Source organism: Lathyrus oleraceus, chromosome 6, assembly GCF_024323335.1.
Source record: "Lathyrus oleraceus cultivar Zhongwan6 chromosome 6, CAAS_Psat_ZW6_1.0, whole genome shotgun sequence".
NCBI lineage: Eukaryota > Viridiplantae > Streptophyta > Magnoliopsida > Fabales > Fabaceae > Lathyrus > Lathyrus oleraceus.
The window spans coordinates 352,484,994-352,511,851 of NC_066584.1; positions in this window are offsets into that span (position 1 = coordinate 352,484,994).

The following is a 26,858-nucleotide window of genomic DNA, read 5'->3' on the forward strand; positions in this document are numbered from 1 at the left end:
TCCATTATCCTATTTCACCAATTTTTTATTTTATTAATAATAATAATTAAATTCTAATTATTCTAATTATTTTTTAATTTATTCTACCAAGCTACTACATTCTCTCCACACCCTACCATTGCCACTACACTCCAATAACATATAATCGTATAATTGTATTTAAAGGCACACCAAACACCAAATAATTTAATTAATTACTTTAATCAAATTTAGGGTGTTACATTGAGCTCACAAACCAAATAGATATTTTGACCGATCAATATCCATAACCAAATAGAGATTTTACAAAAATAATATCAAGAACCAAATCGAGTTTTTAATAGTATAATCTCAAGAATCAAACAAATTTGTAAAAAAAGAGAGTCACACTATTGATGAATAACAATAAAAGCTTGAACACCAGTACAACCAAACTTTAACAAGTTTTCACTCACAAGACACTAAGGCAACTTGAGTGAAGGAATATAAAAGGATTAGAAAGTGAGAAAGAATATATTCAAAATGAATTATGGTGTATTTGGAATGAGGAGGAGGCCCCTATTTATAGGAGAAAGCATGTCTTAAAAAGGAAAGCGATCCAGGGTTAATCGATTAGATAGGCCAAATACAGAAGGTTTACAAATATGTCGTCACTAATCATTTATAAACTTATTTACACAATTATGAGGTTTAAACCAACTAGTAATTATTTAGGCATGTGCTTTAAATTTTTTAGGTGATTTTATAAAATGAGAGAGGTAATAAAAAACATTTGAGTGTGTGTGTATGAGAGTTTCCTTAGTGTCTTAGAAGTTACTCTTATACTTTTACAATACATTAATCACTTAGACATAGAACCAGACGAGCTTTCACACTTCCTCTCTTTCACAATCTTGAAAATTCAAGATCCATTGTTTGATTCATCATTGATTCAACCCTTCATTTGAGACTTGCTTTTTCTAACTGACGAGGCTTGATATAGATTATTTAATAGACACCATCATTAGAGGTTGCTTGACTAGAGATCCTTAGTGACTCCATCAAACATCATTTGACATTTGGTATTGTCATCATCAAAACCACTGTGTGATCATTTGTAGATAGTTTTAACTGCAAGCACATAAATTCACAAAAACAAGCTCCAATTCAAGCTTTGAATAAGTGTTCTTAGTAGTTTGTGGTCATGGTGAAGAGATGACGAATCTTCTTGGAAATTCTACAGAATCAGAAGTCAATTCCCATAAATTGCGCAATTGTTATGTACTGGAATAAAATATTAATGTAGATAGAATCATCTTGAGCTCTGATATGGTGGAATAAACTTTCGGTATGGTAGAGCAGAGATAGACCTTTAAGGTTACTACTCCAACGTCTAAGTCAGTGAATTAGTGAGAAAATAGTTCGAGTAAGTAAATGAGAGAATCTCTAGAATGATGTGTGTTGTGCTTTACATAAGATGGATAATTAAAACTATCCCCATGAGATTATACACCTTAAGCGAGTGATTATTCAATGAGATCTAATAGTGAGAAGTGTGTTGGAGGCCGAAATCCTATTCCCTAGCTTAGATGAAGACTCACCTATTACACACGTTTTTTTGCATGATACTATTTGGTCTTTTGTCTTGGGCCTTGCATGTAATACCCTACTTCCCGATTCAAATAAATAAATAAAATATAAATAATTTAATAAAGTAGGACGTCACATCCACATAATTTGAAGTTTAAAAGTTTACTTCAACTCATATAAATCACACTATTATAGTGGAATTAAAAACAATTTTTGTTCGGCATCCAAAGCCTCACCTAAGCATCCAAACAATAGTATTTTAAAAAAAATCCTTATTACTTAAAGATATGTAACATGAAAAACACATAGGTAAAACAACCCCATAGACAAAACAACCTCAGTGTTACGTATCAGAGCGACTCCACTAGAAGATCCAGCCGATAACAACATATCATGCACCGTTAACTATTCGGGCACCTGATTTTTCTGTACTCCAAAGAAGTACAAACACAACAAACAAAAAGGGGATAACAAATACATTAATATAGCTAATCGGTGCATAACATGCTAAGGATAGTATCCGTGCGTAATGCACCACAATCATTCACAATCCACATTCTAACCACAATTAAACACCACATGATATAATGAAAATACAATGAGACTTCATAACTCGACCCAATGTATTTGGTATCAATTTTTTATCAACGGTTCATCATACGTAACTGATTCCCCCTTTGGAATCCCGAACTTCCCCTTCAATGTTCCGAATAAGTTTAACATTCCCCTTCGAACTTAAACTTATCTCCACCAACTCAATAATATATGAATGTATGGCATGGCAAAAAATGCAACTGGCATACTTTGCACTATTCGTGTCATGATCCACAATCGATCATACAACTACATCCATGCACAACATAAACCATCCTTATGGATTATCACAATCATAAGTGAACAAACAATTCAAATGATTCACCATGTCACAACAATTTACCGATACGAACTTCATTATGACTCATTCTAACACACACAAATATTATAATACATCGTGGTTCACCACTGATCACTCGATACACTTATCTAATACTTAGTCCATCCTTCTGGACTACCACTAACATCATTAACTCACATACCAATCATTTGGGACACAACGATTAAATTACTGATACAAACTTCATTCATATCCATCATATTTTTACCCTTTCTTCCATCTAATGTAACCCTATGATAAATCCATTAAAATGATTTTTACCCTGAATCAAAATTGTAGAACTCCCTCTTAAGTAACCAATGCACTTAACCCCACCTTAAAATGTGACACGAGTTAAAAGTTATGACTAAAATCATACAAAGGTTTTTTTTTAAAATGATGTTGTTTGGAAGGACTAAAACAGTACGAACCCAACACATCCCAAACCCCAATTTCCATCCTATAAACACCCCTTACAATATTTTCAAGCATTTTCATCATCAACCATGTATATATATCAACAATTAGTTCACGAAACACCAACACATCATCACTTTATAATTTCTCATAATGTATTCATCATGTTCATATCTCCAAAACCCTTATTCCATGATCATGACAGAAAAATTTGGCAAGCTTCATCATATGAAATTCATACAACAATCAAAGATTTATTTATAACAATCACAATCTAATAATCTCATCATACAAACGTTGCAAACCACCAAGAATTTCAATCAAAAACATGGTAAAGAGTAAACCTAAGAGGGAAGGACCTCTCAGTCTCACTACCCTCTCATGGATATACACCCTTATAAGAATGGTTTTTCTCCCCATTACCTTAGGTTTGTAAGCTCCAATTCTTAGCAATGGTGATTTTCTTAACCCTCCTAGCTTTACCTCTTCTCTTCCTAGCTCTCTTTTTCCCAAGTTTTCACGTATTCTGTAACTTCCCCTCTTCTCACTTCCAATTCCCTTATAACAACCAATTTTCTATTTTTATTTAAAATGTAATATTATTATTTTATTAAATCTAAGCTAAATATTTATTTTAGTAAATACAAATCTGTAAGACCCTAATTTTGACCCTAAGATCCCTCATGGCATCATGTTATTGCACAAGTGCATTGCCTCAAGGATCATAGCATGTTTGACTCCTTAACCCTAAGGTGGGACTTGTGTGAGTGGTTTGAGACCACCAAGCATGCTTGTATTTTATATTATTGCTCTTCTTATTTTATTACTAACCAAAAGTATAAAAATATGTCACTAACTCTTTTTGTTTTGAAGCTCAAGTGATCATATGTTCCAATGCTCCTAGGAGGCTCCTAAGCTCAATGAAATGGCTAAATGAAGATGAGAAAAAGCATGAAAATGGTCCAAAAAGATCCTAATCATCATATATGTCTCCCAAGTGTCTCAATTTTCCAATTTGATCAAGATAACCCAAGGGTTTGAGGATTGTTTCCCAAGGAAACCCTAATTTCACTATGCTTTAATTGTGCCTTGCCCATGAAGCAACCTCAACATCTGATCAAATTTAATCAAGGTAAGTTCTTTTATTCATCATTTTATGCATATGTGAGCCTATTTGAGGCCCCTCAATCATTCATTCGTCAAGATTGGAAGTTTGGCCTTAAGAAGTTGATCAATCAAGTCATCTAACTAAGCTGAGCACCATTGATATATAACTTTTGATATGTTTGTCAAATGAAGATGACCCCAAGAGAAACAATGTTCTTAATAACAAAATTAACAACTTTCATGTTCATCCAAAATCCATTTGAAACTTGTAAGGTCATCATTCATTTCAAAACATTATAGATCATTTTGACTGAAACCCTAATTTTGGGTCAACTTACCAAGGGCATAACTTCCTTAATTTTTATGATTTTTAGGTGAGACCAAACGCATTAGAAATCTTGGGATGTATAATTCAATATTTATGTTGGACAAAATTTCATAATCATAAAATAAATACATTTGATAATACAAGACATTATAGGTCATATTGGACCTAATTCATTGAATTTGAAAAAGTACCCAACTTCAAATGCCCATAACTTTGTCATAGAAAATCCAAATGATGCAAACATTGAGTCTAAATTGATAAACTTGAAAAGATCTACAACTTTTATGTTGGAAGTTTTTTCATTTGAGGCTTACATCATAAAAACAGAGGGGTTTGATTAGGCTTGCTTTTGGTGAAATTTTTCAAATGTGACTTAAACATGTTTTGTACTTGGAACTTCCAGGCCAGTTTTCATTAATTTTCACATGCCAAATGAATCTTTTCCCAGCATGATTTTTGTTCCTTACTTCAAGGGTTTTCCAACCATTACTCACATTACTCATTTGGACCTACTATTTGTGAGTTTCGAAATTATCTTCATTTATGTGCATTTTGGCATTTTATGATGAAACTTGAAATGCAAGCTAGTTCCCTCCAAAATGCACGACCAAATGTTCTTCATGTGAGCTCAGCAAACTTCTGCAATCATCTTTAGGCATTCCACAAGCCTGTACAGGCCCATGCACATCCAAGTTCAATTGCCATGCACATGAGGGAAGTGTGATGCACAACCACCTTCAGCTATAAATAACCATTCCCTCTCATTCATTCATCAACCTTTTGGAGATCTGAATTGCTGCAGCATTGAAACCATAGCCATACCAAAGGAATTTTTCAGAAACTTTTCTCACTTTAGAGCTTGAAATTCAACATCATTAGCTGATCTTCAAAGCCTAATTCCTTAGCGTTTCACTTCCACTACATCCATAGATCAAAGAGGAGCAAAGAACTTGGAGGTTTCGTGGCCAGAGGTGCTTCAATTCAGAGGTATACATTCAAACTTTTTGGATCTAGAACTCTCATTTCAACGTAGAAGACGGTAGTTTCGACCACTACCACTACGTGTCTTGTCTCCTGGCCATTGGATCTGGATACCACGTTTTAATCTTGATCCTCCATTATGTTTACTTCATTTAATTACTTGTGTGGCGCGTTTGACTTGGACATACCGTGTTCCTCATGATCTGGACCATTTATCCATGCCACGTCAATTAATGAGCTCCATCCTGTGGCGCTGGTTTTTTCCATTTATTCTATTTTCATTTTATTTTCAGTTAATTCCTTTTATTTTCAAAAATTCATAAAAAATTCATTTGAAGTCATAAAAATATGAGACCAATTCCAAAAAATTTCTTGAAAAATCTAGTTTCATAATTTGATTTTTAATCATTTTTGTGATTTCATTTGATATTTTTCTTGGATTATTTGATTTTTAATAGTTTTAATTCATTTTAAAATACTTTCTGACTTTTGAATAAAATAAATATTTTCATAGCATCTATGGATCATGATAAGTCAATGAAAAATAGTCTCATCAATTTCTTATTTGATTTGATATTTATTTGAGATTTTAATTCGTATTGTGCTATTTTTAATTGTTTAAAATTGTTTTTTAAATACTTTCTGGTTTAAAAAATTGATAAGAAAATTAGTCAAAGCTTGTTTGACTATGTTAAACCTATGAGAATTTAATTGGACTTGTTGAAGTTGATTTAAATTGAATTTGAGGTTTGACCTTATGGTTGGTCTTGACAAATGAGAAGTTTAACCTTCTTTGATCCAAACCAAACTCAACTTGATCCATGATCAAGTGAGTTGTTTTGTGTCCAAGATAGGTTGCTTCTTTGTCAAGCAAAAAACCTAAAGTCAATACAAGGCCCTTCCCCTTTTGTTTGAGCATGACAAGTTTATGGAGCTTGGCTTACTAGTCATGATCTCTAACTTGTGTTTCTTTGCCTATATTTTTATTGACCGACCTCAGATAGGCATGACTACTACATTAGTCCACTTACGATTGCTTAACATAGTGCTACATTATCTTATGACAAGCTAACATGACTTTACTAACTACTAACTTTAATTTGAGCATTTAATTTCTTGTCATTTACTTTTAATGTCATTTATTTCTTGCTCATTATTCATATTGCTTTTCATTTTGCTCACTTGAGCATATATTATGTTTATGTCATTTTTCTTTTGCTCATTTGAGCCCATTATTGTATATAAATATATTGCTATCTTGGGTTTGCTTTGTGTTTTTTTTGTGTGAACCAATTGCAAAAGAAGAAAGGACTTAGAATTAGGACTTACCTATGCTTAAAGGAGTTCAAGAGCAATTAGGCCTCATGCCTTTAGAATGCAAAATTTGTCGAAGAGCAACTAGGCCTCCTGCCTTTAGAATGCTAAATTCCAAAGTTGACCTCAAAGGACTTCTCCTCTAAACTTATTATTTGGTCATTCCCTTTATTGTGTTGTGAACTTTTTGATGTTTGCTTGTGTGTGATAGGGATCCCACTTTGATATTGTGAAAAGAGGACCATTGTCACAAGTAGCCAAGTTAAGAGACAAGCCAAATGGAGATCCTAGGAGCTTGTATTCAATTTGTTTATTTCTTGTTTGTGTGCTAAGTCCAAAGTAAATGAGCATCTTGAATCATCTCTATGATTCCAAGAAAAGGAACTTCAAGGGTTTATCTTTCCCCTCTTATCTTTGTTTTCTTTAGGACTAGCCCTTCTCTTCTTCTCCCCACTCTTGTAGCACCTCAAATTTGCACCTATCATTGTACATACCATCTCATAGTAGGTCATAGCATATCATGATGCATTGCATAGCATTGCATTGTCCCCAGTTGCCTCCAGAGCAAGCAAGTCAAGAATTAGGTCAAACTGATCAGGAGATCAATCCACCAATCAAGCAGAGGTGTTTCTCAAGGAGCAAAAGCCCTAGGGTTTGTCCAACAAGTTCACATGACTTGGGGGCCCATTTGAAGTGTTTAAGTCAAGGGTTGGATGTTCAGAAGTCATCAAGTCATGCACAGACAGTCAAAAAACCTAAAAAGTCAAGGACAGTCAACAGTCAGTCAAAGCAGTGGATGGTGGCCATTCTTGCAGAATTTGGGCACCATGATCAATAATCAAAAGTTCATATGTCGTGGGACATCATTTGAAATCAAGTCCTCAAAGAATTAGGGTTTGGAATTCATCAGAAGTGGTTCAATCATCCAAAACCCTAGAAAAGTCAAACTTGGTCAACTGTGGATTTAATCAGTGATTTGATGGATGGAATTGATTTGAAGGAGCTCATTCATGCTTGTATAAGCCTCATCTATCATGTCAAACCTCATCATGGAAGAAAATCAAGTCAATCAGAAAATTTCCCAAAATAGAAAGTGGACCTGTAATTTCAACTGCCAAAAATGGAAACTTCTTGATCTTAAACTTACATCATGATACAAGCTTCAAATGAATTTTTTCCCAACATGAAAGTTGAAGATCTTGTCTTCCCATTTTCAAAAAGTCCAAGAACTCTCAAATCCCATGTGTGGTTGTCAAGATATGATCAATTCATTTTCAGAAATTTGTGAACTTCAAAGAGCCATAACTCATGAACCATAAGGCCAAATTTGGTGGGGTTTTTTCCTACAAACCACATTTTTCCTCCTCTTTCCAAAAATATAAATTTCATCCACCAAAACCTTGCCAATCAAAATGGCATTTTTGGACCTATTTCATTTAAAATTCAAGTTTGACTCATAGTTGACTTTTTGATTCATTGATTTTTTCACCATTTTGCCAATTGGGACTTGCTTCATATGTCATTTGAAATTTGCTCCAAGCCTAAAATCATGCACATACCATTATCATATCACTATTTTGGCATAAGGTACAAAATTGGAAACTTTGCAAATAGCTTCATTCAAACAAAACAAACTTGGCAATTGATGTACAGACCAAAAACAGCAAATTGGCTGGTCATTTGCAGCCTGTACCAAGCCCAATTCGTGGCACATACACCTCCATTTTACACTTATGCAAGAATTAGCAAAATGGGCAATTGGATTAAAATGAGCAAAACAAGTTTACCATTCCATTAACTGATGTTAAACAGGTGGTATATAAATGTTTTTCTGTCCAAACAAACCCTAGGAGACCAAACTAGCTACAGCCTCCACGACCAAATTCTCTCTTTTCTTTCAATTGCATTTTTGGCCAAAGGTGAATTCTGAGCAAAAGCTTCAAACCCTCGAGCTAGCTCTGATTGTTCCATGACCTGACCACCTTTGTGAGTTCTTGGCAAGCATTAAACTCCAACTGGAAGATCATATTGAGCTCTGTTTTTGCAAGCATCCGTTAATGGCAATTCGAGTTGTGGAAGCTTCCAAGCATTCTTGAGCTTACCTACATCAAGCATCCATCATTATACACCATTGTGAACATCTGTATCGGGCTACAACACCAAAACAAACACTGCATCTCATTTTTTCTTCAAAACAAGTAAGTTTTCGACTATCTTCATTCTCCAATCCATGCTATGTGTTAAGTAAGTCTTTGAATGCTGGTTTGAATGCAACTTGTATCATCCAAAATGGTTAACTATATCATGAGAAATCTGGATTTTATCTTGTGCACATAAGTATGTTTTCCATCGATTTGGTTAGGTTAGGATGAGCTAATGAAAATGAACACCACATTTGTGATGCTTGATGTGTGCTGATGCTATTGCTATGCTCGTTTTTTAATTCTGGGCATGTTGAATTTTTGAGTTACATGAAGGTGATGAACATATGCTTCTGTTATGATGAACCCTAATTGGTTTTCCAGCAAAGTTACATGAATTGTGTTTGGGTTTATTGGTTGTCTGTTGTTGCATAATATTTGTTGTCTCGCTGCCATGCTGCTTGAGTGTCGATGGATGATGTTTTTTGATGATGATTGATGAACCATGCTGCTAAAACCCTAGGGTTTTAAACCCAGAACTCTTGAAGACGATTGGCTGTGGTTGTTGTATGTACTGTTCCATTCAAAAGCAACCAATGAAAACATTTTATTTCTCTGCATGAAACACTGCGTTTTGATAAATGATGCGGATATTTACAATAATGCCATGCGCTGACTTTGTGTTGACCATTAAACCATGTCATTTGATCATGTTTCATCCAATTTATCACTCAACTTCAACAATTCATTTCTTGCTCATTATTCATCCAAAAATCATGAAATTTTTTGCATAATCTTCACATGGATGTCTAGTATTTGATTATGATTTTTAATTAATTTTTCATTGGCTGGATTTTAATTGGTAATTGGTTTTCCAACATGTATGCACATTTGACACCCTTTGCCATTCCTTTTGTGAAATTGTCATGATGTATCCATTGCCCCTGAAATTTTTTGTGGTGAAGCTAGACTCATTCATCTTCATTTTGGTATAAAGATTGTGCATTTATCATTTGTGGTTTGCTAGTTATGAATTTTTGAACTAGGGTGTGACAATTGGTGTCACACCAATGATGTGCATTTTCTTGATTTTTGTTCACATGTCTCCTGGCCTCCAATTGACCCCAAATTTTGCATGAATGATCTCTTACATGTCTAGTTTGCGTATGAATTTTCTTGGAATTAATTGTGCTGTTTTCCATTTGATTGTGAATTTTCTTCCCTGCCTAGTCAATGGTTGACTTTTTGTGCTTCACATTGCCATTTCATTTGGGAAATTCTCATACCATATTGTATGATCATTAAATTTCATATGTGATAACTAGACATCTTGAGCTTTGCATTGGTGTTAATTTCATTCATTTCTCATCTGTTTTCAAATTGATATGATTTTTTGAAGTTGACCCATGTTTGTTGACTTTCATTGTGCTTACTTGAAATTATGTTGACTTCTTGATTTTAATTGACTGCCTTCCTCTCATCCAAATGCCATGAAATTTGACATGCTTACCATGTTAGATGTTAAGATTGAATGTGATTTATTTGATGATTTTTGAGAATGTTTGGGTTGACTTTTGATGCAAGTCATTCTGTTGACTTCTTTGAGCTTTCATTTGCCTTACTTTGACTTCAAATGTTCATGAAATGATAATGATGCATGATTTGATTGTGAATCCAATTGAGATAGCTTCTTAAATGTTTGACCTTGACTTTGGTTGACTTTCCTTTGCTGTTTTGACTTTTTCTTTCATCCTTGACCCTAGGCTAGTCCTGGTGGTCTTTTGTGCTTACTATTGAGTTCCTGTTTCAGGTTAAGCACCAATGCCTCAAAGATCATTCAAACTTGTTTGAATTTGATTGTTTATCATGTGCTAACCTTTGTTTTGTAGGTGTGACTCATATGGTTTGAGTCTTGTGTTATGCACTTTGGTCCTTCTGTGGTTAACTGTTATCCATTCCTTTTGATTTAAACCTTTGAACTGTTTGCTAATTGGTTTGACTTTTTCAGGTACTTTAGTTGCTTAAGTTCTTTGAACTTGCTTGCTTTGCTATTTAGCATTTGCTTTGAGGTATAATTACTTCTTCTTCATGTAGTCTGGAGACCCGGTCTGTTATTTGACCGGGCAAACTGTCTGAAGTCCTCCTTAAGAGGCAATGCCTGTGTGTGTTTAAAATTGTCCCAAGCAGGAAAAGTCCTTCAAGTAAGGCAATTGGTGGAAGGTAGGGATATGCAATCTATCCCCCACTACTCTTGTTGTGTCATCCCTCTGCTCACACTGCTGTGTGTTGATGCATTGGGATACAAACCCAAGATCTTGTACAAAGTGTACAGTGTCAGAGTCTTCGAGTATAGAAGGGTTCCCACTTTCTGGACCCATGCTCATTTGTCTATTAGCTCTCCCTGGCCAGGGATAAGAGCTGTGAGGTCTCATCCTCACTTCATCCTTTCATCTGCTTCACCTTAGCCTCTCAATGGCAAGGTTAAGAGCACACTTACCCTATTCCAGTTGGCCCTAGTGCCTAACCCTTGTGTGAGCCTCTTGTATGCATATAAAGTGTGCTTCCTGTGATTGCCTGTTTGCTTTGCCTCTTTAGGTGTAGTTTGGACTTGTCCTTGTGCAAGGTAGGTGGTGCTTGACTTGCTTCCTGTGCAAGTCAGGTCTGTGTGGCTTGCTTCCTGTGTGAGCCATGCTTAGAGTTGTTTGGCCGAACTACGGCAACTCTGATTCTCATGTTCAGGTGAGATACGTAGGCACGAGACGCGATGTCTTGCCGAGTTTGACTAACAACTAACACTAATTCTCTTCTCTCGCCCTCGTTGCGATTGAGACTTTCTTTTCTCTCGCCCTCGTTGCGATTGAGACCTCCCCTTTCTCTCGCCCTCGTTGCGATTGAGACCTCCCTTTTCTCTTGCCCTAGTTGCAATCGAGACCCTTGTTTCCTGTGTCTGTTCAGGATAGGTTGGCCCTCGTGCCATTTAGCTAGAAACCTTAACTTAGGGTTGACTTTGCATGACAACATCTAGGCTCGAGTCGTAGTCTCCCTAGAGTTGTGTCTCCCTCTGTTATTTGGTTAGGCTAGATCCTTTGTCCCTGCGTAGGGGAACTACATCGCCCTGATCTTCATACCAGATGAAGTATGTAGGCAGGAGATTGAGCTGATCTCTCCGGGCGCCCTTTTTTTTCTTTTTGTGTGTGTTGTCTGACCTTTGCTAGGCTTGAGTCCCTGACTCCTTAGCATTTGCTGTCTGTCTGTTTGTTTGTGTTTGACAGTTGTAGGCTGAGTCCCAGACTCCCTATCTATCTGTTGTGTTGTTTAGGTTCGGATGCTGACATAAGTCCAGTGATTGGCAGTCGGGCTCCACGTTTGCCTGTGTTTTGTTTTGTTTGCGTGCGTGTCAGCCGAGCTACGAATGCTCTGATTCTTCTCTCGTCCGAGGAGATACGTATGCATAGGATGCGATATCCTAGCGAGCATGTGTCGTCTCCCCAGTCCGAACTACTTCGACTCTGATGTCTATGCCTGATAGACTAAGTAGGCCCAGGATACGATGTCCTGCCGAGTCAGTTTCAGTCAGTCTCTTTCGTTTCTTTCAGCCAGTGTGTGTGTTTGAGCAGTGTTTAGCAACCAATCTTCCTTTCTAGTGTGCGTGGATCCCGTAGAGTACTACGGATGCGTAGGGTGCCTAACACCTTCCCTTCGCATAACCGACTCCCGAACCCATCCTCTTTGGTCGCGAGACCATGTTCTTTCCTAGGTTTACTTCGAGCGTTTCCTTTCCCTCTTTTGGGATAAATAACGCACGGTGGCGGCTCTGTTGTTTCTTTCTTTTCCCGCCGGTTTTTTCACGTAATGCGACAGCTGGCGACTCTGCTGGGGATGAGAGAGAAGTTGACCTATGCTGGTCCATCTTCCCTGAGCGAGTCTCTCCTAGCGCTCTCTAGGTTAGGGCTTTGGTTGCTTTGTGCTGCTTTATTTATTGCATTCATTTGTATATATTTGCATTTACTGTTTGCATTCATTGTTTGCATTAATGTTTGCATTCATTCATATTCATCTGCTGGTTGTCTGTTTGTTGGGATGGGATATTTTGTGAGAAATAAGCCCACTACCCAGGCTTGAGTGTACACATAGGTGTTAGAGTGGATAGTCATGAGGCTTGCGTGGCATGTTGCTACGTTAAGTCGTTCATGAGACCCACATTCCAGACGAGGTTTCTGTTGGATATATTTTGTCCTATGGGTGTTCCATAACGACAAATATTCCTTTAGAAATCGTCGACTCTGGTGACCATTTCCCGAGAACTCAGTCGAGGCCTCTCCTCCGAGACGTGATTATGTTAGCTCTGGTGGGCGCATTCTCGCTGCTCAATCCGAGGACCCCGAGACTGGGAACTTGCTTTAGGATATCCTGTTGAGGGGAGTCAGCAGAGGTCTTTTATCCCGTAATAATGCTAAACCTTCAGTGGTAAACGTATTATTCTCGACTGAAGGGCTGAAACTGACAAACTTCTGTTCTTAGAACCTACCAGTGAGGGGAGGGTTTGATCTCTACAGATGCAGTTTCTGCCAGTAATGCCGTGTTGATGATCTTGAGTCGGATTTATGGACCGTTATTTCTGGACGCCGGAGGTTTGACCCTGGTATTGATCAGAGGGTTCCGTTTATTTCGGATCCCTGGGCTGAATTTGAGGGTACTCGCTCAGATGGTGACTCAGTTCTCCAGACTTGGGTTCAGATGCCAGTTGATCAGATTGACTTTGGGTTTCAGATGATTGTGATCAGAGTTCAAGCCGAAGCTTCGACCCTGTGCCTTGAGACGCACAGCCTGACCAGTCATGTTCACATCATTTGCATCATAGCATGTTTAGTTTCAAAAAAAAATAATAATGCATGAAAAAACCGAAAAAGTTAACTCGCATACGCATAGCCTTTATCGGGATCATCCATGATAAAATAGCATCCGCATCCGCATCATGCATATCATGCACATATCATCCTTGCATTGCAGACCTGCTTGGGAGTGACTTCTCACTTTGGGTTTTGACTGAGACAGGATTGCTGACCGCCGACCGCATCGTTACTCAACCAGACTCAATCATCAAAGAAGTATGGACCAGGTTCAGACAGAGTTGGCTGAAATGAGGGCAAACATGGCCCAGTTCATGACAATGATGCAAGGGGTCGTTCAGGGGCAAGAGGAGCTGCGTGCCTTAGCCCAGAGACTGAAAGCCATGATTCCACCAGTCCACCGTGCTCCACCAGTGGGTGTACCCGTTCATGAGAATGCTGCTGTCACTATTCTCGTCGATGATTATACCATGGGTGATGAATTGAGGGGGATCAAAATCAGTGAACAGCCTCTTGCTGCAGAGACTGTTAATGTCAGAGCAACCCGCGCTCCGGTTCGCCATCCTGGCTCTTCAAGTTCTTCCGGTTCTAAGAAGCCATCCTCTGGGGCACCCAAAAGGGGAGAGATTGAAACAAATGATGTGCACCGTCGGAGGAGCGCAAACAGAGGACAGTATCGTCAGGCTGCTGTGACTATTCCAGCAACTCAACCTCAACAGCAACAGAGAAGACCAGCTCAGCAGCATCAGCGTCCACAACATCGTCCTCAGCAGCAGGCTTCTCAGCCTCACAATGGTAATCAAGCTGGTACAAGTAATGAGAGGAAGAAGATCATTTTTGATCCAATCCCCACGTCCTACGCCGAACTGTATCCCTCTCTGTTAGAGCGGAACTTGATTACTCCCAGAGACCTGCCGGCTATACCCGTCAACCCTCGGTGGTGGTATAGGCCTGAACAACATTGTGTGTATCACTCGGGTGCTCCTGGTCATGACGTGGATAGTTGTTTCCAGCTGAAGATGAAGGTTCAAGACCTTCTGAGGTCAGGCATTCTGATCTTTGAAGACTTGGGTCCCCGTGATAATCAAGCTTGAAGATAACAAGTCCTGGGCTGGCGCCGACTTTTTTTTCAGAAGGGTTGTTCAGAAAGCAGAAGTTGCTGATGCAAAGGATACTGACGGTTGTCATCCCCGGCGGGATCTATCACAATTGGGTCACTGTGGGCGTTCCTACAGTTGTTCATAAGTCTCTGTAATAATCACTTTGTTTAAAAACTCTTCTCCCATGCCAAAAGGAGAAGTGATGACATTGTTGGCAACATTTTGTGCAATGATATTTTCATTCAAATAAATTCATGTTAAACATTTGTTTTCCATTTGTTTTCCCTTTTCGCTTTTTGCATGAAATTGGTGATCACAAAAAACCTTTAAAAAACAAGAATAAAAGCAATCTTTTCATCTGCATAACGATTGTCTTGTTTGATTTTCAAAAAGCTTTTCATATCAAAATCATTATGCAGGTTGTTTCTCAAACCCATTGAACATAGTGATCGGACGTCATCTCCCAATTTTGAATTCCCTGTATTCGAAGCGGAAGAAGATGATGTTGAAGGGATTCCTGACGAGATTTCCCGACTTCTTGAGCGAGAAAAGAAGATCACACTCAGCTGCATCTCGAGAATCAGCAGAACAGCCAACTGGGGCATTTATCAAAAAAAAAGAGAAGAAAAAAAAAAGAGAAAAAACAAACAAAGAAAGAGAGGGTGCAAAATCAAAAGAAATCCAAATCAAAAGAAATCCAAATCAAAAGAAAAAGAAACAAAGAAAGAAACAAAAATAGCACCCTCAAAGTCCCAAGTTGGCTGATGCTGAATTCGATCGAAAGGAAGAGATCAACTACCATGTGTCATGGTCAGTCATATCAGCAGAGAGTGAAAAAGCATTCGATAAGAAGGTCAAGCCTCGTGTGTTCCGAGGGACCTTGTGCTCAAGAAAGTCTTGTCTTTCGTGCCCGATTCCAGGGGCAAGTGGACTCCAAGCTATGAAAGTCCATATGTTGTCAAGAGAGCCTTTTCAGGCAGTGTTCTAACACTTACTACGATGGATAAAGAAGTTCACTCGTCCTGTGAATTCTGATGCAGTCAAGGAATACTTCGCCTAAAACAAAAAAAAGCAAAACAGCTCGCTAAGTCGAACACCCCAAAGGGCGACTTAGGCAAAAAGGAGCGTCTCGGTGGATTGAAAACCCAAAAGGGCTATCCAGGCAAAAGTTAGAGACATTGAAAAAAAAAAAAAAGAATTTGCATCCCGCTAGATTGAACACCTCACACTGGGGCAATCTAGGCAAAAATTAGGGATTTGGCAAGTAACTGCATCTTGACAAGACTGTGCTCTATATCTGTCATCCGTCAGGGATTCTCGATTCGTCGTCGACTGACACTCCGAATACATCGAAAATTCAGAATGGTAGAGGAAAGATCATTATGTTCAATGTAGCCCTCTCCAATATATATCACCGATTTCAAACTTGTACAGATCTATGGAGTCTCGCCCTTTGCAGACTACCATTCCATTACATCTATTTGAGCTTTTACCCAATTATTTGCACTCTTATTTGTTTCAACTCAACAAACGTTTTGCATGTTTTAATTGATAAAGTATCATTGTTTTCAAAATAAACAAATTTTTCACAAAATTGTTCTTAAACAAAGTGAACCGTCACAATGATGGAAGGATACTTAGGAGACCCGCAGTGCTCTCCCGAGGGTGGTATGATTACCAACAGGTAAAACAATTGTTCGTATCTCGAGCATGACTGTATCTTTGTCCTGCAGAACCTCGTATGGTCTCTCCTCAGTGAAGTTGCCCGATGCAGTGTTGTTGGAAGTTGTTCATCTTCACGTTCCCGGCAGTATAGATTCTTCCTCCAAGTCCCTGTTAGCTCTATTGTGGGGCATCCCCAGTAGAGTGCTGTCTGAGCCTCATCGTGGGGCATCCCCAGCAAGTTTGCCGTTTGAGCCCTACCGTGGGGCATCCCCAGCAAGTTTGCTGTTTCGGACATTATTGTGGGGCAGCTCCCCTAGCAGAGTGTTTACTGAAGACTTCAACTTTCGCCTCTCCAGCAGAGCAGTCTTCATCTCCCCCCAGCATGGGTGCTTTTCTTGGAAGATTCAGTATTTGGTAGATCAACATCCCAGTACTATGTCATGCCCTCAGATGGATCCCCCAGCGGAGTTGTTGGCTTGATGAGCCTTATCAATGCCTATGTATCCTCATCAGAGATCTGGTTGCTTCTTGGTATCCCTGATTTCCAGCACGAGTTGTTGCGGCGCGTCCGCCAGTATGTTGAACTCTGTTCTCCGGTTGGGACCGATGATCCCTCCGGAAGCCTCTTGTGGCTCTTCCTCCCCTGCAGGATAAGTGTTCCCTGATATCCCAGTCCCCAGTGGATTTTCTTTGCTCTCTGATGGCTTTGGTTTTCTCTCCGGACGGTTGATTCCCGGACCTGCGTGTTGAGCATGTCTGTTTGTCAGCATTCATCATACATTTTAGGTAGAATGCATACATGCATAATCATAGCATTCAGATACTCATGTTGCAGCTGTCGCCGGGTATCTGTTGATTGTTACCTCCTGCTATTTGTTGATACAGAATCTCTCCAGTAGATTTTCCTCTAGCAGATATGGGTGTGTCTGATCTCTCCACGTAGAGCCAACCCCTTAAGCAGAAAGTGTCTATCCTTTCCTGCCATTTCCCCACCGAGATACATCCACGTGGATGACGGTTGCTTCCGTTCCCTCCCTACACGGGATGGGTTTTCCCTATTGAGTTCTTTCCTCATTAGGATGAGTCTTGTTTCAGTCTACCTTTTTTGGATCGATCCTGAATTGGCTGTCTTTTGTGCCTCCCTGGGGCATAAATTCATTTTTATCCTCAGCGGAATTTGGTGGCTTCTACCTACAAACCGGTAGCTGTAAGTCCTTTCTTTGTGGTTTTCTACCCACTACCCGGTAGTTGTAAATCCTTTTTTCTCACTCTGTCTCTCAGCAGATCGTTTGGCCTCTACCTACAAACCGGTAGTTGTAAGTCCTATCTTTGTGGTTTTCTACCCACTAGCTGGTAGTTGTAAAATCCCACTTTCATCCCCTTGTTGGAATTAACCCTTTGTGCTCATCCCGATGATGACTGGTTACTTTTCCGTGGCCTCTACCTACAAACCGGTAGTTGTAAGTCCTATCTTTGTGGTTTTCTACCCACAAGCTGGTAGTTGTAAAATCCCACTTTCATCCCATGGCGGAGTTTGTTTGTTGGCCTCTACCTACAAACCGGTAGCTGTAAGTCCTATCTTTGTGGTTTTCTACCCACAAGCTGGTAGTTGTAAAATCCCACTTTCATCCCCTTGTTGGAGTTAACCCTGTGTGCTCATCCTATCGATGACTGGTTACTTTTCCGTGGTTTTCTGCCTACAAACCGGTAGATGTAATCCCCTCTTTGCGGTATTGGTATTCTTTTCCCCTCTGGATACTTGCCTTGATCAAGCAGTATTGTCCCCATCGGGTCTTCACCTTCTTTTTTGGATACTTGCTCCGAGTAAGCAACTTTATCCTCTTTGGATTGGTCATCTTTGCATACCTAGTCCTGGTACCGATGCCTTTCTTTTCGGTCGATTATTCATCTAACAACCTACAACCCGGTTATGGATAATCTTCCATGCGAGTTTATTATCTACGTTTTGACGGCAATAGATAATATGTCTCATGCGCTCTTGGGTCGAAGTCGTACTCCCCAGCCGAGTAAGATTCGTTTTCCTTGTGGAATCGAATGTCCATCCTTTAACAAGACTGCTTTTCTAAGCCCTCTTCAGGATGTTGAGTGTTTTGGAACACAAACCAATTCCCGCTTTGGTCGGTCACCCATTTCATACCTACAACCCGGTATCCATGGTGTTCCTTCCTGCTTGCTCGCTGTCGTGACCTTGATCCCCGAGTGGAGCGGGTTTCACGAAATATTTCTCCAGCAGAGTTCATCCCACCAGTGGATTGGACAGGTTTCAGTAGCAGGTCGATACCTGCATCCCCAGCTGAGTCGTTTCTACTTGTGAATTATGTGGGTTGTCCCCGGCAGAGTAACAGTTATTCCCCAAAAGCAGGGCCAATTTCATCTGAGGTTTCTATGAGACTTACCCCCAGAGAGTTGCCTGGTTTAGCTCCCCCCAGCGGAGCATTTATTTCCCCAAGCGGAATTTTTGAGGGTTGATTGGGTTATCCCCAGCAGTTTACCGTTGTTTTCCCCTAGCGGAGTTGCTTTATTACTCCCCAGCGAGTTGCCTTGTCCTCCTCTAGTGGATTCGCGTTGTTGGTTCCCCGGCAGTTATTTTGTTGTCCCCCAGCAGTGGATTTATCTTGAAGATTCCTCAGCACAGTCGTCCTGTGTATTTCTCCCGCAGAGTTCTCATCATACTGCATTGCATATAGTAATCATTGCATCCTCAAAACTGCGTAGCATTTCCATCCCATATGGAGCATTACGCCATAGAAAAATTCAAACATATGCATTCATGTGTTCGAAACCACATCAGACTGTATCCCCCGGCGGAGGCGGATTGTTTTGTTCAACATCAACACAGCAAGTCAGCTACAGTTGCTCAGACAACATTCAGAATTGATTATCCCCACAGAGGTTTATTTCCTCACCCGATGGTGATAGAAAATTATTTCTCCCCAGCGAGATCCTCCGGCAAGTGATCGGTCTTGCTTTGACATATCTCAGATATTGTTCATGATACCAGTAAGTGTCATGTCAGCACCCGCGTGTGTTTCCTTTTGGTGTCGGTAAACACCATTGCTTCGGTGTCGGTAAACACCGAGTCTCACCCAGTCATCGGTAAATGTCTGGTCATTCTTTTTGATGTCGGTAAACATCATCTTTCGATGTCGGTAAACATCGAGTTCCACCCAGTCATCGGTAAATGTCTGGTCATTCTTTTTGATGTCGGTAAACATCATCTTTCGATGTCGGTAAACATCGAGTTCCACCCAGTCATCGGTAAATGTCTGGTCATTCTTTTTGATGTCGGTAAACATCATCTTTCGATGTCGGTAAACATCGAGTTCCACCCAGTCATCGGTAAATGTCTGGTCATTTTTTTGGTGTCGGTAAACGCCATTGTTTCGGTGTCGGTAAACATCGAGTCTCACCCAGTCATCGGTAAATGTCTGGTCATTTTTGGTGTCGGTAAACGCCATTGCTTCGGTGTCGGTAAACATCGAGTCTTTCTTTCAGTCATCGGTAAATGTCTGATAATCCCCCAACAAAAATCCCCAGTAGAGTCATCTGTAAATGTCCTACCTGGTTTTCAGTTGCAAATATTTGTTTGTCTCTTCCCAATAAATTCCTCACCCCAGTCATCGGTAAATGTCTGGTCATTCTTTTTGATGTCGGTAAACATCATCCTTCGATGTCGGTAAACATCGTGTCTCACCCCAGTCATCGGTAAATGTCTGGTCATTCTTTTTGATGTCGGTAAACATCATCTTTCGATGTCGGTAAACATCGTGTCTCATCCCAGTCATCGGTAAATGTCTGGTCATTCTTTGTTTTATTGTTAATAAAATCAAAATCCCCAGAAGTCGTCGGTAAACGTCTTGTCTGGTATCACCACAAAGATTTTGCTCCTCCCCAAGCGGAGACGCCATCGGTAAATGGCCCAGTTTTCTTCGATATCGGTAAATATCGACTTCCCAGTTGCAGCAGCCATCGGTAAATGGCCTTGATATCGGTAAATATCAGGTTTGCTTTGAAGCCACCATCGGTAAATGGTCTTGCTTCCCCTCTACATCAAATTATTTCCCAGTAACCATCGGTAAATGGTTTTGCTGAAGTTGATATCGGTAAATATCAAGTTTTTAACCATCGGTAAATGGTTTTGTTTTTCAGAAGTTGTTTTCCCAGCAACCATCGGTAAATGGTTTTGCTGAAGTTGATATCGGTAAATATCAAGTTCTAACCATCGGTAAATGGTTTTGTTTTTCAGAGGTTTGTTTTCCCCAGCCGCCATCGGTAAATGGTCGTGCTGAAGTTGATATCGGTAAATATCAAGGTTCCAGTTCTTCAACCATCGGTAAATGGTTTTGTTTTTTTGAAGCTGTCATGCAGTTTGTCATCGGTAAATGACGTGGTTCTTGTATTATATCCAGTCGGTGCAAATTTCTACGGTTCTTTTGTATTCAATCCCTGTTTACCCTGAAAGTCTGACAACCGTTGCTCTCATCCATTCGGGTTCCCAGCTGATTGAATAGGGGCAGCTGTAGCACCTCAAATTTGCACCTATCATTGTACATACCATCTCATAGTAGGTCATAGCATATCATGATGCATTGCATATCATTGCATTGTCCCCAGTTGCCTCCAGAGCAAGCAAGTCAAGAATTAGGTCAAACTGATCAGGAGATCAATCCACCAATCAAGCAGAGGTGTTTCTCAAGGAGTAAAAGCCCTAGGGTTTGTCCAACAAGTTCACATGACTTGGGGGCCCATTTGAAGTGTTTAAGTCAAGGGTTGGATGTTCAGAAGTCATCAAGTCATGCACAGACAGTCAAAAAACCTAAAAAGTCAAGGACAGTCAACAGTCAGTCAAAGCAGTGGATGGTGGCCATTCTTGCAGAATTTGGGCACCATGATCAATAATCAAAAGTTCATATGTCGTGGGACATCATTTGAAATCAAGTCCTCAAAGAATTAGGGTTTGGAATTCATCAGAAGTGGTTCAATCATCCAAAACCCTAGAAAAGTCAAACTTGGTCAACTGTGGATTTAATCAGTGATTTGATGGATGGAATTGATTTGAAGGAGCTCATTCATGCTTGTATAAGCCTCATCTATCATGTCAAACCTCATCATGGAAGAAAATCAAGTCAATCAGAAAATTTCCCAAAATAGAAAGTGGACCTGTAATTTCAACTGCCAAAAATGGAAACTTCTTGATCTTAAACTTACATCATGATACAAGCTTCAAATGAATTTTTTCCCAACATGAAAGTTGAAGATCTTGTCTTCCCATTTTCAAAAAGTCCAAGAACTCTCAAATCCCATGTGTGGTTGTCAAGATATGATCAATTCATTTTCAGAAATTTGTGAACTTCAAAGAGCCATAACTCATGAACCATAAGGCCAAATTTGGTGGGGTTTTTTTCCTACAAACCACATTTTTCCTCCTCTTTCCAAAAATATAAATTTCATCCACCAAAACCTTGCCAATCAAAATGGCATTTTTGGACCTATTTCATTTAAAATTCAAGTTTGACTCATAGTTGACTTTTTGATTCATTGATTTTTTCACCATTTTGCCAATTGGGACTTGCTTCATATGTCATTTGAAATTTGCTCCAAGCCTAAAATCATGCACATACCATTATCATATCACTATTTTGGCATAAGGTACAAAATTGGAAACTTTGCAAATAGCTTCATTCAAACAAAACAAACTTGGCAATTGATGTACAGACCAAAAACAGCAAATTGGCTGGTCATTTGCAGCCTGTACCAAGCCCAATTCGTCGCACATACACCTCCATTTTACACTTATGCAAGAATTAGCAAAATGGGCAATTGGATTAAAATGAGCAAAACAAGTTTACCATTCCATTAACTGATGTTAAACAGGTGGTATATAAATGTTTTTCTGTCCAAACAAACCCTAGGAGACCAAACTAGCTACAGCCTCCACGACCAAATTCTCTCTTTTCTTTCAATTGCATTTTTGGCCAAAGGTGAATTCTGAGCAAAAGCTTCAAACCCTCGAGCTAGCTCTGATTGTTCCATGACCTGACCACCTTTGTGAGTTCTTGGCAAGCATTAAACTCCAACTGGAAGATCATATTGAGCTCTGTTTTTGCAAGCATCCGTTAATGGCAATTCGAGTTGTGGAAGCTTCCAAGCATTCTTGAGCTTACCTACATCAAGCATCCATCATTATACACCATTGTGAACATCTGTATCGGGCTGCAACACCAAAACAAACACTGCATCTCATTTTTTCTTCAAAACAAGTAAGTTTTCGACTATCTTCATTCTCCAATCCATGCTATGTGTTAAGTAAGTCTTCGAATGCTGGTTTGAATGCAACTTGTATCATCCAAAATGGTTAACTATATCATGAGAAATCTGGATTTTATCTTGTGCACATAAATATGTTTTCCATCGATTTGGTTAGGTTAGGATGAGCTAATGAAAATGAACACCACATTTGTGATGCTTGATGTGTGCTGATGCTATTGCTATGCTCGTTTTTTAATTCTGGGCATGTTGAATTTTTGAGTTACATGAAGGTGATGAACATATGCTTCTGTTATGATGAACCCTAATTGGTTTTCCAGCAAAGTTACATGAATTGTGTTTGGGTTTATTGGTTGTCTGTTGTTGCATAATATTTGTTGTCTCGCTGCCATGCTGCTTGAGTGTCGATGGATGATGTTTTTTGATGATGATTGATGAACCATGCTGCTAAAACCCTAGGGTTTTTAAACCCAGAACTCTTGAAGACGATTGGCTGTGGTTGTTGTATGTACTGTTCCATTCAAAAGCAACCAATGAAAACATTTTATTTCTCCGCATGAAACACTGCGTTTTGATAAATGATGCGGATATTTACAATAATGCCATGCGCTGACTTTGTGTTGACCATTAAACCATGTCATTTGATCATGTTTCATCCAATTTATCACTCAACTTCAACAATTCATTTCTTGCTCATTATTCATCCAAAAATCATGAAAATTTTTGCATAATCTTCACATGGATGTCTAGTATTTGATTATGATTTTTAATTAATTTTTCATTGGCTGGATTTTAATTGGTAATTGGTTTTCCAACATGTATGCACATTTGACACCCTTTGCCATTCCTTTTGTGAAATTGTCATGATGTATCCATTGCCCCTGAAATTTTTTGTGGTGAAGCTAGACTCATTCATCTTCATTTTGGTATAAAGATTGTGCATTTATCATTTGTGGTTTGCTAGTTATGAATTTTTGAACTAGGGTGTGACAATTGGTGTCACACCAATGATGTGCATTTTCTTGATTTTTGTTCACATGTCTCCTGGCCTCCAATTGACCCCAAATTTTGCATGAATGATCTCTTACATGTCTAGTTTGCGTATGAATTTTCTTGGAATTAATTGTGCTGTTTTCCATTTGATTGTGAATTTTCTTCCCTGCCTAGTCAATGGTTGACTTTTTGTGCTTCACATTGCCATTTCATTTGGGAAATTCTCATACCATATTGTATGATCATTAAATTTCATATGTGATAACTAGACATCTTGAGCTTTTCATTGGTGTTAATTTCATTCATTTCTCATCTGTTTTCAAATTGATATGATTTTTTGAAGTTGACCCATGTTTGTTGACTTTCATTGTGCTTACTTGAAATTATGTTGACTTCTTGATTTTAATTGACTGCCTTCCTCTCATCCAAATGCCATGAAATTTGACATGCTTACCATGTTAGATGTTAAGATTGAATGTGATTTATTTGATGATTTTTGAGAATGTTTGGGTTGACTTTTGATGCAAGTCATTCTGTTGACTTCTTTGAGCTTTCATTTGCCTTACTTTGACTTCAAATGTTCATGAAATGATAATGATGCATGATTTGATTGTGAATCCAATTGAGATAGCTTCTTAAATGTTTGACCTTGACTTTGGTTGACTTTCCTTTGCTGTTTTGACTTTTTCTTTCATCCTTGACCCTAGGCTAGTCCTGGTGGTCTTTTGTGCTTACTATTGAGTTCCTGTTTCAGGTTAAGCACCAATGCCTCAAAGATCATTCAAACTTGTTTGAATTTGATTGTTTATCATGTGCTAACCTTTGTTTTGTAGGTGTGACTCATATGGTTTGAGTCTTGTGTTATGCACTTTGGTCCTTCTGTGGTTAACTGTTATCCATTCCTTTTGATTTAAACCTTTGAACTGTTTGCTAATTGGTTTGACTTTTTCAGGTACTTTAGTTGCTTAAGTTCTTTGAACTTGCTTGCTTTGCTATTTAGCATTTGCTTTGAGGTATAATTACTTCTTCTTCATGTAGTCTGGAGACCCGGTCTGTTATTTGACCGGGCAAACTGTCTGAAGTCCTCCTTAAGAGGCAATGCCTGTGTGTGTTTAAAATTGTCCCAAGCAGGAAAAGTCCTTCAAGTAAGGCAATTGGTGGAAGGTAGGGATATGCAATCTATCCCCCACTACTCTTGTTGTGTCATCCCTCTGCTCACACTGCTGTGTGTTGATGCATTGGGATACAAACCCAAGATCTTGTACAAAGTGTACAGTGTCAGAGTCTTCGAGTATAGAAGGGTTCCCACTTTTTGGACCCATGCTCATTTGTCTATTAGCTCTCCCTGGCCAGGGATAAGAGCTGTGAGGTCTCATCCTCACTTCATCCTTTCATCTGCTTCACCTTAGCCTCTCAATGGCAAGGTTAAGAGCACACTTACCCTATTCCAGTTGGCCCTAGTGCCTAACCCTTGTGTGAGCCTCTTGTATGCATATAAAGTGTGCTTCCTGTGATTGCCTGTTTGCTTTGCCTCTTTAGGTGTAGTTTGGACTTGTCCTTGTGCAAGGTAGGTGGTGCTTGACTTGCTTCCTGTGCAAGTCAGGTCTGTGTGGCTTGCTTCCTGTGTGAGCCATGCTTAGAGTTGTTTGGCCGAACTACGGCAACTCTGATTCTCATGTTCAGGTGAGATACGTAGGCACGAGACGCGATGTCTTGCCGAGTTTGACTAACAACTAACACTAATTCTCTTCTCTCGCCCTCGTTGCGATTGAGACTTTCTTTTCTCTCGCCCTCGTTGCGATTGAGACCTCCCCTTTCTCTCGCCCTCGTTGCGATTGAGACCTCCCTTTTCTCTTGCCCTAGTTGCAATCGAGACCCTTGTTTCCTGTGTCTGTTCAGGATAGGTTGGCCCTCGTGCCATTTAGCTAGAAACCTTAACTTAGGGTTGACTTTGCATGACAACATCTAGGCTCGAGTCGTAGTCTCCCTAGAGTTGTGTCTCCCTCTGTTATTTGGTTAGGCTAGATCCTTTGTCCCTGCGTAGGGGAACTACATCGCCCTGATCTTCATACCAGATGAAGTATGTAGGCAGGAGATTGAGCTGATCTCTCCGGGCGCCCTTTTTTTTCTTTTTGTGTGTGTTGTCTGACCTTTGCTAGGCTTGAGTCCCTGACTCCTTAGCATTTGCTGTCTGTCTGTTTGTTTGTGTTTGACAGTTGTAGGCTGAGTCCCAGACTCCCTATCTATCTGTTGTGTTGTTTAGGTTCGGATGCTGACATAAGTCCAGTGATTGGCAGTCGGGCTCCACGTTTGCCTGTGTTTTGTTTTGTTTGCGTGCGTGTCAGCCGAGCTACGAATGCTCTGATTCTTCTCTCGTCCGAGGAGATACGTATGCATAGGATGCGATATCCTAGCGAGCATGTGTCGTCTCCCCAGTCCGAACTACTTCGACTCTGATGTCTATGCCTGATAGACTAAGTAGGCCCAGGATACGATGTCCTGCCGAGTCAGTTTCAGTCAGTCTCTTTCGTTTCTTTCAGCCAGTGTGTGTGTTTGAGCAGTGTTTAGCAACCAATCTTCCTTTCTAGTGTGCGTGGATCCCGTAGAGTACTACGGATGCGTAGGGTGCCTAACACCTTCCCTTCGCATAACCGACTCCCGAACCCATCCTCTTTGGTCGCGAGACCATGTTCTTTCCTAGGTTTACTTCGAGCGTTTCCTTTCCCTCTTTTGGGATAAATAACGCACGGTGGCGGCTCTGTTGTTTCTTTCTTTTCCCGCCGGTTTTTTCGCGTAATGCGACAACTCTAACCAAGCCAAAAAATCTTTTTCTTCAAACTTTGACTTTGTTTCAAATTAGAAACCTAGGCTTTATGCCTTTGACTTTTCAAAATCATTTTCATAAACACTCATTTGTAAATAGATGTTAATCCAACTTTGACTTCATTTTGTAAATAAATCTAACTTGTAAATATAACTCACTTCAAGTTGTTTTTGTGGTTTCAATGGCCACTTGTTAAAACTTTTCATAAACATTAGTCATAAGTTTGAGTTATCATAGTGGTTGATGTAAATCTCACCTCATCCTTAGTGGTTGGATTATAAGTCTTCCATGCTTATTATAGGGTTAACCCCTCACTAGCATGTTGAAGCCTTCCTCACATGGTGGATTGTTGGTTTAGGTTGAGTTTTCTCCATTTGATAACAAAAGAC